At 37.3% G+C, this 13,151-nt stretch overlaps 1 protein-coding gene and 1 pseudogene across 7 annotated transcripts in view; both read right to left on the bottom strand.

Moving 5' to 3' along the window:
• The window catches only part of KIAA1328 (KIAA1328 ortholog), a 367,625-nt gene that overhangs the window by 61,514 nt on the left and 292,960 nt on the right, over nt 1-13,151 (bottom strand). The window lies entirely within an intron of this gene.
• LOC144579050 (calcium-regulated heat-stable protein 1 pseudogene) lies at nt 6-9,095 on the bottom strand (annotated as a pseudogene). The gene has a single exon (XR_013525857.1). The product of XR_013525857.1 is annotated as a calcium-regulated heat-stable protein 1 pseudogene (transcript).

Below are 13,151 nucleotides of genomic sequence, written 5' to 3'. Positions count from 1 at the left end.
TAGAAGGGGACAAAGATCATACAGATATTTAAATTCAGCATGGGCTGAAATGCAATTCATTAATAACTTTCTTTATCTTACTTTTTACTGAGGTATAATTTAAATAATTTACTCAACCTCTATTTTGTGTCCTGTCACAAAAATTTTGGAAAAGAAATGGTTTTTATTCTGAAAACCTTATCCTGGGAGTTGGGGAAATGAGACTCAAACTGATGAAACAGCTGATAAAGCCACAGAGTATGACTAAGAAGCAGACCATCTATAGAATAAAAAGTATGCTAAAATAAGACGTGCATATCTAAGATGTTTTCCAAGTACTAAAAATGAACACTAGGCATTAAAATATCACCAACGTGCCTTGAAATGCATTTGTATTTCTAATTTTCAATTGTTACTGTTATTTATTATGTACCCAGAGCACGTAAGGAGTAGTGTAATAGTGCATGTGGAAGAACTAGACTCCATACTTACATAATTTCATTAAAAAGTCAACAAGACAAATGCAGGATAAAAGGCATTTTAATGAAAATGAACACATGTACGTATTTTCTTCTTTAATAACCTGTGTTCCCACCATTAGCACATTTCTTCTTGTAACATTTTCTTATTTTAGGGAGAAATGTTCTAAAGATGTGTTATCTCTCACTATTCCGCTGTTCCCTCTACTTTAAGTTCACGACAAACTCATGACACTTGGGTTTTGTCTTCCCCATGCCCATAAACAATGTGAAAATTAAAGAAAAAGACTTGGAAACACACAGAGGCAGCTACTCAAAAAACAAGACTCTAAAATCAAAATGTTTAAACTCCCCAGAAGCAGAGGGAATCTCTAGACAAGAATAAGCTGAACGGAGTGTTGCTAGATCTATCACTTATTCCAGGTGGCCTTTGACCAGGATTCAAATCTCATAGTCTTTCTTTTTTTTTTTTTTCCCTTTTTAAATGCTTTTAATGCTCTTCAGATGGTGAGAGGCTGTTGCCATGGTCAGAGGCTGTGCTGATGGCTGGGAGCATCTGCTCCCCACACACCTTCCTCCAGGAGCTACTTGAAAGGGGCCATGCCCTGGCAAAGCCCCGTCTCCTGTGGAAGAATGTCATCTCCAGTGTCTGCTGCCTCCTCCCTGAAAAGTCTCCCAAAGGCACAGGAGAAGGGGCGCTTCCAGCGTCTCCTAGGAGCTGATGATGTGCCTGGACCAGGTCTCATGCTTGGTGCCTGGTGACAGGTGTGTAATGACAACCTCCACGGCCTGCAGCTTCTCATTCTTGGGTGGGATGGAGTACATCTTATAGGTGACCTCATCGCCTTCACCTGAGACATATTCCCCTTCCATGTCAGAGACCTGCAGGAAGATGTCGGGGCTGCCATCAGCTGGGGTAATGAAGCCAGGGCACTTGGATCAGCAAACATTTGCAGACTCATTTGTAGACGGGGGGCCCTGTGAAGCCTGTACCGTCGCTGAGAAGGCTGTCCTCTGGCGAGTGGGCAGTAGGCTCGGGACCACACTGCCCCACAGAGGGTATGGTGAGTGCTCGCGGGTCCGAGGGGTGTCCAGCAGCACGACTGAAGTGTGATGGGTCGGGGGCTGTGGTGGTGGGGGAGGCTCAGATGACATGGCTGACCTCAAGATCTATTCTGCTCCGCCAGCTGCTTTGCTCTAAATCACATATTCTTATATAAATGTCTCTGGTTTATATCAATCAGAATTTTTAGTAGTGTTTGGTCATATCATAATTTATTAATAAAACCAAGAAAGTAAATGGCTTTATGTTCAGAATTATATAAAGAAAATAAAATTATTAGTTACACGGCTTTATATGGTGGGCACAAGAAAATGTATAAAAGTGATACTCTATCTTTTTTTTTTTTTTTTAAACCAGAACACGGACCATTTTCCTGTGCAGACCGACCGGAAAATGTGTACCTTAGGTTATACAAATTGTACTCATGGAAGAGGAAAACACGGAAAATAAAAGTACCTTATTATGAATGTTATATAAATTTACATCAACCCAGAAAGCCCCAAACCCAGGCAAATCCAACGACTACAACTCTGGTTGTTCTTGTAGAGAAATTAATGTAACCCCAACCACTGGCTTCCCCCAAATTGATTCATTCTCAGCTCAGATGAACTCCCAATACTGACTGCTTTCTGCTTCTTTACAGCATCTTCACAGAGGCTTTTCTGTACCTTTATTCAAAATTCTATCTTGGTAATCCTCCATCTCAACTGGGAACTTGGCTTATAATTTCCCTAAAATAAAGATGACTGTATGGAAAATTTCTTCCTTCATTTGTATTTATTTCCATATTCACTCATCTACTATTCCTCTCTTAATGTCTCAAAAAATTTTTTTTTACCTTTTATTTGCACTCTTGATACCATCTTGACCCATCCCCTCTATGACTATGCCTTTCAATCATCTCTAAACTGGATTCTTTCCTAGGGCTACAAACAAGCAGATCCTCCATTAATACCCAGTGTCAGTGAGGGTATGGGGACAAGAGTAGTTTAATACCTACTACAGGAACCGCAAATGGGTATCACCTTTTTGTGGGTGACTTGTCAATACAAAATAAAAATGCATCCCTCTTCCAACAGTTCTACTTTTATCCCACACTTGAGGCCAGGAATTTGAGATCAGACTGGGCAACACAGCAAGACCCCATCTCTAAAGAAATTTTTTTTAAACTAGCTAGGCATGGTGGCATGTGCCCACAGTTCCAGTTACTTGGAAGCTGAGGCAGCAGGATAGCTTGAGCCCAGGAGTTTGAGTTTACAGTGAGCTATGATCATGCCACTGCACTCCAGCCTGGGAGACAGAGTGAGACTCTGTCTCCAAAAATAAATAAATAAATAAATAATTTCTCCCACAGAATTACATGAGCAACAGCATGAGAATATTTGTTCAAAGATAATCACTGGAGAATTATTTGTAATAGTGAAAAACTGAAGGCAAGTATCATTCAATAAGAGAATGAATAAATAAATAATGGTACATACTCATCATAAAGAACACTATTCAGCCATTAAATAGAATGAGGTAATTATTCATACTGATGTGGGGAAACTTCATGACATGCTATTAAAATAAAATAAAAGCAATTTGCAATAATAAAATATATAATGTGATCTCATTTTTATAGAAACAAAAATATAGAAAAATATTTTTAAAGTTCTGGATGGATAAATGTCAAACTAAAAGAGACTAGAAGAAATACAGGAAAGACTTTTATATTTTAATTTATATACCTCTGAATGTTTTAACTTCTTCCAAAAGGCATGCATTTTGTATTTTAAAAACAAACAAAAAACTCTCATCATGTCCCTTCCATAACTATCTCCTGTCTCCTTGTTTCTCTGCTGAATGTCTAGAAAACAATAATTTATTCTAACAGACATACCGACTAGAACTATTTTTCCAAGAACAAATCAAAATGAGTTTCTTCTTTGAATAGTCTTGGTTGTTACCAGATCACCCTATAAAAATTGAAGAAATTCAAGAAAACGTTTTTTGTTGAAATGTTTTCTCCCTTGGTCTTTGTATTATACTGATTGGTTTTCTGGTTTTAGACTTCTTCCTTCCCCTTAGATGTAAACATTCCAAAAGTCTGTCCCTGTCCTCTTCCCTCTTAGTATTTTCTTGGTGATCCTTGCCACACCTCTATGTCTTCAAGTATGATTTCTAAATAGATTCTTCTAGTTCACTGTGCTTGCCAAAACTGCTGACCTGATCAAGTATCTGATGAAAAGCTGTAAAGGGATGTCTATTCCTGCCTCCCAAACCAACTCTTGCTAAAGCAGTGCAGTATCTTTATCTTGAAACTACTTCCTCCATCTGTTTCCATTTTCACTTAATGATATCCCTTCCTCCCAGTTACTCATAAGAAAACCTCTGTTATCTCAACTTCTGCTTTCCTTGTTGCTTTTTAATAAATTTCCAAATCAATCATTCATTTATATATTCATCAGATATTTACTGAAGTACACAGTTTATGGGCCTGATATGTACTGTGGGACTAGGCTGGGCAAAATGGAAAATAAACATTTACAGAGTACTTATTGTATGCTAGGTACTGGGTATGCAAACAGGAGAAAGCCCTGGTTCCTGCTCTGAAAGAGATTTTACTGGTGGAGACAGATGTGGAAACAGAATTTTTAATACCATAAGCTAAATGCAGTAATTCAGGAACATACTGGATGTTATGAGAGTACAAGGGCAAGGCACCTAACTTTATCTACGTAAGGGAAGGGTGATTCCTTAAGTATTCAAACTTAACCTTGGGAGATAAGAAAAAAAAATGTAAGAATGGTCTAGGTAAAAGAAAACAGTATTAGCAAATATGCCAACAAATAACACTTCACCTCATATTTTGGGCAAGTTAAATGGGTATTACTACAGCATCAAATTTTGGGTGTGGGGTAGGGAGGAATGGAGATGAAGCAGGTGAGATAGGGCTGGTCAGATCATGAAAGGTTACATTTTCCATACTGAGGGGCTTGTACGCTATCTTGCCGCCAAGGTGGAGTCACTGAAAGGCTTTCAGGAGAAAAATGACATGATCCAACTTGAATTTATGAAAAATGACTCTGGCACCATTTAGAGAATGGGCTGCAGGACACTGGATGAGTTGGAAGGCTGCTGAAACAGCTCTGGTGAGAGACGCAGGTTTGCACTAGAGAAGCAGTAGTAGGAATGGAAAGACACAGTTTAAGAAGTATTTAGGATTTAAAGAGGGCAGAACTTGATGTAAAAGAGAGAGAAGTCAAGAATGACTAGCAGAATTTTGGGTTGATAAGCAATGCAGAGGAGGACTGGGGAAGGGTGGGAAAGATTAACCGTAGCTTGAGGTACTTAGGGAACATCTGAGAAGATATTTCAAGAAAGTAACTTGATCAGCAACTCCATGGCTTTTTGCTATCAGCTGACTGAGTTTAGAGGTGGTAGGGTTGAGGGAGACAGAGTTGAGAAAGAAAATGCTTCCATTTCCATTTCCCTGGTGGAGGAGGAGATGCAGTCATTCTTGTGAGCGAGTAAAGTGGGTATTAAAAAGAGAGGTGAAGGTTTGGAGTAGGTATTGAGAAAAATCAAAATAGAAATAGAAAGAAAAAGATTTTCCAGAAATGTTGAGGCCCTAACAGAAATAGAAATCATACACTTGTAGCAGGGCTCAGGTGCACAGATTAAAAAGCAGAGAAAGTGGCGTGAGAGATCGAGGGTTAGGATTTTACTGGGACAACGCAGCAGACTGGGGGTCAAGGGAAATAAATATACTGACGTCGTTAAGGTCAACCATTTGGTCCAGGAGGAAAGTGAGGGAACAAGGACTGACTGAAAGACTGGCAGAAAAATGAAGGGAAATAAATAATGTAGATATCCCTTTAAGGCAAAGTAAAAATGAAACAGCTACAACACCACAGATATAAAAACGCTTGGTATAGCGTATGTGAGAAACATGAGAATATAAGCTGAAAGGGAAGAAGCTGGGATGGCAGAGTAAATAATTTTTCTGATGAAACCACAGTGTGTGAGAACAAGCTCTGGGTGTGGCCATGCTGGAGTGAACCGAGGAAGGCAAAAATTCTTCAGGTCTGGCAATGGACAGATCAACCATATGGATACTGGGATCTCACAGAATGATGGTAGGAGTTATGGGAGAGAAAGTGACTGAGTGGGATGTCAAGGTCCTAGTGAGATAATGATGGAAAACAAAGGACAGAAAAGAATGAAGCGCTGCAGTAAAACTGGACATATATTTAGACTCACATAAAGAAAGAGATTTGCAAGAAAAATGCAGGCACTCTTCTCTCTGTTGTTTATCAGATGTGACAGAAAGAATGGCCTCTCTTAGAAAGTGATGCTCTCAGAAAAGATGCTGATTTTAGGCAGCGATTCACAGCTTAGCAATACATTTAAATAATCTGGGGAGTTTTTAATAAGAGTGATGGACTGAGTTCCACACACTTGTAGAAACTAAATGAATCAGTCTAGGGCGGGACCTGGACATTGTTTGCTTCCCTCTCTCACTCTCTCCTTTCCTTTTCAAAAAGCTCTATAGGTGATTCTAATGTCTAGGTAGGGTTGAAAATTATTGAGTTATTGCAAAAACTGGGAGAAAACATTCTTTCAGAAAAAGGCAGAATGAAAAGAGTGCATTTCCTTGAAACAGGGATTCTCTAAGGTACCTGGAGGAAACCCTCAGGGGACAGCAGGAAGGAAAGGGGTGTGAGTGATGTGAGTAAAACTGGGGAGAAAAGGTAGACACTTCAGGGAATGAGAGTGTAAGAGAAAAAATGGCACACAAACTACTCAAATTTTGGCATGTATCTTTTTTTTTTTTTTTTTTTTTAAGAAAAAGAACAAGTCCTTGATTTAGAAGACCATACAATCTAGGCTGGAGAAACAGATAGATACCTATTAATTCCTCCGTTCACATTTCCAACGGCCTGATTCAGGTGCTGGCCATATCATACATAAGCAATTGCTATATTGTCCAGTTTCTGAACCAGCCCAGGAATCAGCCATTTCTTCCAAAAGGCCTGGTACCTCATATTGGGGTGGGGAAAAAAAAAGCGACTGGATTGCCACAGCTCCCAAGTCCTTATTGTGGACACAGAAAGAGAATATGTGTATATACCTATGTCATTTCTATATATAGGTAGATATATATATAGAAAAACATGAGTTTATACAGAGTTTATACTCATTTCTTCAAAATTCCAACTCTAAACCAACAGGATTCATTTTAGCTTCTTCCCTTTCCATAGATACCCCTTCTCCAACAATGAAAAAAACTGGCTGCCATTTTCCTTAATATAGTCAGAGCAGTGTCATTCATCTTGGGTAATACTCGATGTTTGTTGTCCCAAGTCAAGGAAATCAAGGATGTGGACACACAAGGAGTGAATTTAAGAGCGGGTGTTTAATACGTGAGAGAAAGAGAAAAGCTCTTTCTCCTGCAGAGAGAGAGGGGCTCTTGAATGGGTCTTCTGGTTCCATGGTAAAATGCACGGAGTTTTATAGACAAGCTTGAGGAGGCAGTGTCAGATTTACATAGGGCGCAAAAGATTGGTCGGAACAAGTGTGCCATTTACACAGTATATGATGAAGGTGGCCACTCCACCCTAATCTTTTATTATGCAGATAGGTTCTCTACCTTGCCAGTGCCATGTTGCCTGTTCCTTTACTGTACATGTGATTGACAAAGAAAAGGGAAGATGGTGGTTCCATGTTGAACATGCCTGGCAAGGTAACCTTTTCCTATTGGCACAGCTGCCGGCATTCACTGGTATAAGCTTCCAGCTTGGTCATCTATGTCTGCAGCTCAATTTCTCAGGCTGCTCTTTGTTAGAAAAGAAATGATTTGGAGGTTGCTTTTTGTTAAGAGGGAAGTCTTACTGAGGACTCTCTTACCCTCACTAACTACCTAAATACTTCTTTTCAGCTCCTGTACCATAATTACTTACTTAATACTTCTGTAATAAAATAATATTCTGTCACCACAGCTACTCATCTTTTACCAGCCTACCTCTCCCACACCACAGGCCTCTGGGCTGCTTCTGACAATATGCCTTTCTATGGACACTGTAGGAGACAAAACGTGCTACCCCAAGAAACGAAGGACATGCGGAGGTTTCAGTGAGCTGAGGTCATGCCACTGAACTCCAGTCTGGTGACAGAGCAAGACTGTCTCAAAAAAAAGAAAAGAAAAAGCAAATGTAGGAAAGCTCTCTGCCCTCCCTTTATCTGCCTAAAAGCTGAACACAGATTTACAGAGACAAAAGGCACCTTCTACTAGAAAGAACAAAGGTTAAACACTGAAGGCAACTTTAGACTCTTATCATCTGGAAATAACACCAGGGGAGTCTACATTAATGAGCTTTACTAACTAGCCTTCATCTGCCATTTAGTTGTCTTGACTCAATTTGCTACCTTTAGGAACTCAGAGTCCTTTACCTTTGTCTCTTTCCTTTTCTAAAATTTTACTGTTCTTCGTTGAAGATGCTATAAAAACTAGAATGAAAATGACATCTTTGAGAACTACTCATTTTCAGAATGTCTTTCATGTACATATAAAACATACATGTTAATAAAGTTATGTTTCTTTTCCTCGTTAAACTTTTTTTTCACCATAGGTCCATTCCAACTAAGAACCTATGAGGGTTGAAGAAAAAATTATTTTTCCCCTACAACACATTCCCTACCTAGCCATGACTGGGCTACTCCTGCTGTAAGGAAGCTCTCCTTGTGCCTCAGGATAACAAGACCCCATGCAGGGCTAAATGCCACATGGATACCTCCTTCTCATTCTGCTCAAGTTCCAACACACAACACCAGTGCAGTCCCCATATGGAAGCCCTCCTCATCCAGCACAAGTTCTGATATTCTATGCTTAGCTGCCGTCTTTTACGGATGCCCTTCTCACACGACTCACACTCTAATGCCTCAAGATCAAATTATTTTTTGGCTAGGGTGTGAGGTAGGGATCAAGGTTCATTTCTTCCAATTGACATCCAATATTTAAATATAATATTCCTAGCATTACTTGTTTAAAAAACTTTCCTTTTTCTACTAAATCACTTGGCATCATTGTCAAGAAACAGTTGAGCATATGAGTATGTGGGTTTGTTTCTTGACTCCATTCTATTCCATTCATCTATTTATGCACCTTAAGGTTAATACCAACCTATATTGATTATATAATTTCAATTTACATACCTAAAATTAGGTAGCATAAGTCCTTCAATTGAGTCTTCTAGAATAGCAAAGACTGTCACTGCTATTCTAGTCCTTTTGCATTTCCATATAAATTTCAGAATAAGTTTGCCAGTTTCTATAAATCAGTATGTTGGTATTTTGACTGAAATTGCATTGAATCTAAGATTCAGTTTGGAAAATAATTTTGATATTTATAACAATATTGTGTGGTCAAATTCAAGAGCATATCTTTCTTTCCATTAGTTTTCTTAAACTAGTTTTCAAAATTAGTTTTCTTAAAATTGTCTCAGCACTATTTGTGGTTATCAGTGTAGAGATATTTTACTTCTTTTGCTAAATTTATTCTTAATTATTTGATGGCTTTGATGCTACTATAAATGTTTTCTTTTATTTTCTATGCTAATTACTGTTATTATATAGAAATAAATTTTATTTTTATACATTGAATTTATATTCTGTGATTGTGTTAAATTCACTTAATAATTCTAGTGCTTGTCTCCGTAGCTTCTTTAGTATTTTTCCATGTATACAATAATGTTATCTGAGAATAAAGACAGTTTTGCTTACTTCTTCCCAATATTTTTCATGCTTGATCACACTAGGACCTCCCATACAATGTTGAATAAAAGTGATAAGAGTGGACACATCTTTACTTTGTTCCTAAAAGTGTTCATTATTAAAGAGATGTATCTCTGTTGATACTCTCTCAATTTTCTAGCTTGCTGAGAGGTCTTTTTTCTTTAATGAATGAGACTGGATGAGTTATGTCAAATGCTTTTTCTGCATCTGTTTGAGATGAAGTTTTCCTTTAATCTTTAAAAAGGATTAAAGTCTTTTTAAATTATGTTAATATAACAAATTACATTGATTGATTTTCAAATGTTAAGCTGACTTTGCATTCCTGGAATAAATCCTATTTAGTCCAGCTGTTATTATGCTTTTTACATATTCCTGAACTTAAATTGCTGATAATTTGTTAAGGATTTTTTTTGTGTCTGGGTTTTTTTTTTTTTTTTTGTATTTATGCCCTTGCGGAAGATTAGTCTGTCATTTTCTTTTCTTCTAATGCTTTTACCAGGTTCAGACCTCACAAAAGAAGTTGAGAAAAGTTCCTTCTTCCTATAGTCCAAGTGGTTTGCGAGTATGATAGGAGGAAAGAATGTTACCACACAGAAGGCATACGGTAACGTCTGCAGAGGTTTCTGATTGTCACAACTGCGGTTTGCTATTGACATCTAATGGGCAGAGGCCAGAGATGCTGCTAAACATCCTACAGTGCAGAGGACAGCCTCTCACAACAAATCATTATCTGGTTGAAACATCAATAGTACCAAGGCTGAGAAACCCTGTTCTAGTCTCTGAAATAACTTGTATAAGATTGATATTATTTCTTCTATAGATACTAGGTAGAATTCACAAGTGAAGTTTCGAAGGGTCTGTAGTTTTACTTATGGGAAAGTTCTTATCTAGAAATTAAATTTCTTTAATACCTATAGGGTTATTCAAATTTTCTACTTTTTTGTACCAATCTTGGTATATTATTGACTTAAATGAATTGATATGGTTTAAGCTGTCAAAAGTGCTTGCAAAAAATTGTTCACAACATTCCTTCATTACTTAAAAATATAATTAAAATATGCAGTGATAGATCCTTTTTCATTCCTGATATTGGTAATTTTTTTATAGTAGGTAGATCATCTTGAAAAGGATTACTAATTTTTTTTTACAGTTTCAAAGCATCAACTTTTAGTGTTATTGATTCCTACACTGTTCACTTTCTTTTTCACTGCATGACTTACCAAAGAGCAGCTGCTACAAGGTTGAAACTAGAATGGAAATATGGTCACATACTCTATAATGATGTTTCAGTCAACAATTGACCAAATATATGACAGTGGTCCTACAAAATTATAATGTCAACTTTTTACTATAGCTTTTCTATATTCAGGTACACAAATACTTACCATAGTGTTATAACTGCCTAGAGTATTCAGTACAGTAACATGCTCTAACTAGATCCCATTTGTCAATTTTTGCTTTTGTTGCAATTGCTCTTAGGGATTTTGTCATAAAATCTTTGCCTATGTCTATGTCCTGAATGGTACTATACAGATTTTCTTCTAGGGTTTTTATAGTTTTGGGTTTTACATTTAAGTCTTTATCCATCTTGAGTTAATTTTTGTATAAGTCTAACCAGCTCTCCCAGCACCACTTATTAAAGCAATGGGAATTCTTTTCCTTTGCTTGTTTTTGTCAGGTTTGCTGAAGATCAGATGGTTGTAGATGTGTGGTCTTATTACTGTGTCCTCTATTCTGTTCCACTGGTCTATGTGTCTGTCTGTTCCAGTATCATGCTGTTTTATTTTTTGTATCCATTGGTCTATGTATCTATGTTTGTACCGATACCATGCTGTAGCCTTGAAGTCCAGTAGCATGATGCCTCCAACTTTGTTCTTTTGGCTTAGGACTGTCTTGGCTATACGAGTTCTTTTTTGGTTTTACATGAATTTTAAAATAGTTTATTCTAATTCTCTGAAGAATGTCAATGGTGATTTAATGGGAATAGCATTGAATCTATAAATTACTTTGGGCAGTATGGCTATTTTCATGATATTGATTATTTCTATCAGAGCTTTTCCATAGCAAAAGAAGCTATCATTAGAGTGAACAGACAACCTACTTAGTGGGGTAAAATTTTTGCAATCTATCCATCTGACAAAGGTCTAATATCCAGAATTTAGAAGAAACGTAAACAAATTTACAAGAAAGAAACAAACAACCCCACTAAAAAGTGGGCAAAAGAAATGAACAGACACTTCTCAAAAGACATTCATGCAGCCAACAAACATATGAAAAAAAACTCAGTATCACTGATCATTAGAGAAATGCAGATCAAAACTGCAATGAGATACCATCTCATGCCAGTCAGAAAAGCTATTACTAAGAAGTCAAGAAACAACAGATGCTGGTGAGGTTGCAGAGAAATAGGAAAGCTTTTACACTGTTGGTGGGAATGTAAATTAGTTCAACCATTGTGGAAGACAGCTTGGCGATTCCTCAAGGATCTAGAACCATTTGATCTAGTAATCCCATTATTGGGTATATACCCAAAGGAATACAAATTATTGTATTACAAAGATACATGAACATGTATGTTCATTGCATCACTATTCACAATAGCAAAGACATGAAATCAACCCAAATGTCCATCAATGATAGACTGGATAAAGAAAATGTAGTGCATATATACCATGGAATACTACATAGCCATAAAAAGGAATGAGATCATGTTATTTGCAGGGACATGCATAAAGCTAGAAGCAATTATCCTCAGCAAAATAGTGCAGGAACAGAAAACCAAACACCACATGTTCTCATTTATAAGTGGGAGCTGAACAATGAGAACACACAGACACAGGGAGGGGAACAACACACAGTGGGGCCTATCAGGTGGTGTGGTGGGAGGAAGGAGAACATTAGAAAAAATAGCTAATACATGCTGGGCTAAATATCTATGTGATGGGTGTAGCAAACCACCATGGGACACATTTACCTACGTAACAAACTTGCACATCTACCCCAGAACTTAAAATAAAAGTTTAAAGGAAAAAAAAAATGCCCTATAAGTTTGTAGCCCAGGAGCAATAGACTACACTTTATAGCCTAGGTCTATAGTAGGCTATACCATCTAGGTTTGTGTATATATACTCTATGATGTCTGCCTAATAATTATTAACACATTTCTTAGAACATTCCTATCACTAGCTGACACATATATAGAAATGCTACAATTAGGGCAATGCTAGGAGTAATTTGAGTTCTGACATAGAATGGAGGGATATCATTAATGTCCTAGACTTCAGCTCAGACACTAGAAAGCCCACCATACTAGAAGAAGGCTTATTGTAAACTTCTCTAACAAAGACAAAATCAAGCTTCAAGGAAATATACAAAGAAGGAGTTTGGAAAGTGAGTCCTACCAATTTAGAGGGGCTCAGAAAACGCCCTGGGCTTTCCAGAGATCTGCCCTCAGAAAGCATAAAACCAAACCTATCCAAGTTCAAAGGTAACTAACTGGTGGCTACATTTCAGATGAGGGCAAAAATCAACACTCTTCAGAGAATAATAAAACCCATATGTGTACATGTTTCATCCACAATATTCAGGATAAAATATAAAATTAGCAGACATGAAAAGAAACAAAACATGAACCAGAGACAAGGAAAAAAAATCAATTAATTAAAATCAACCAAAAGATGGCCCACATGTTGAACTTGGCAAGTAAGGACTTTATTTAAATTAATGATTAAAATATGTTGCTGGACACTGTCTTTGTTTTGTGTTACTATAAAGGAATGCCTGAGACTCAGTAGTTCATAAAATAAAAAGATTTATTTGGCTCACAATTCTGACGGCTGGAAAGTTTAAGATTC

The sequence above is a fragment of the Callithrix jacchus genome, chromosome 13 (assembly GCF_049354715.1).
Source record: "Callithrix jacchus isolate 240 chromosome 13, calJac240_pri, whole genome shotgun sequence".
NCBI lineage: Eukaryota > Metazoa > Chordata > Mammalia > Primates > Cebidae > Callithrix > Callithrix jacchus.
This window is presented reverse-complemented; position numbering and strand designations above follow the sequence as displayed.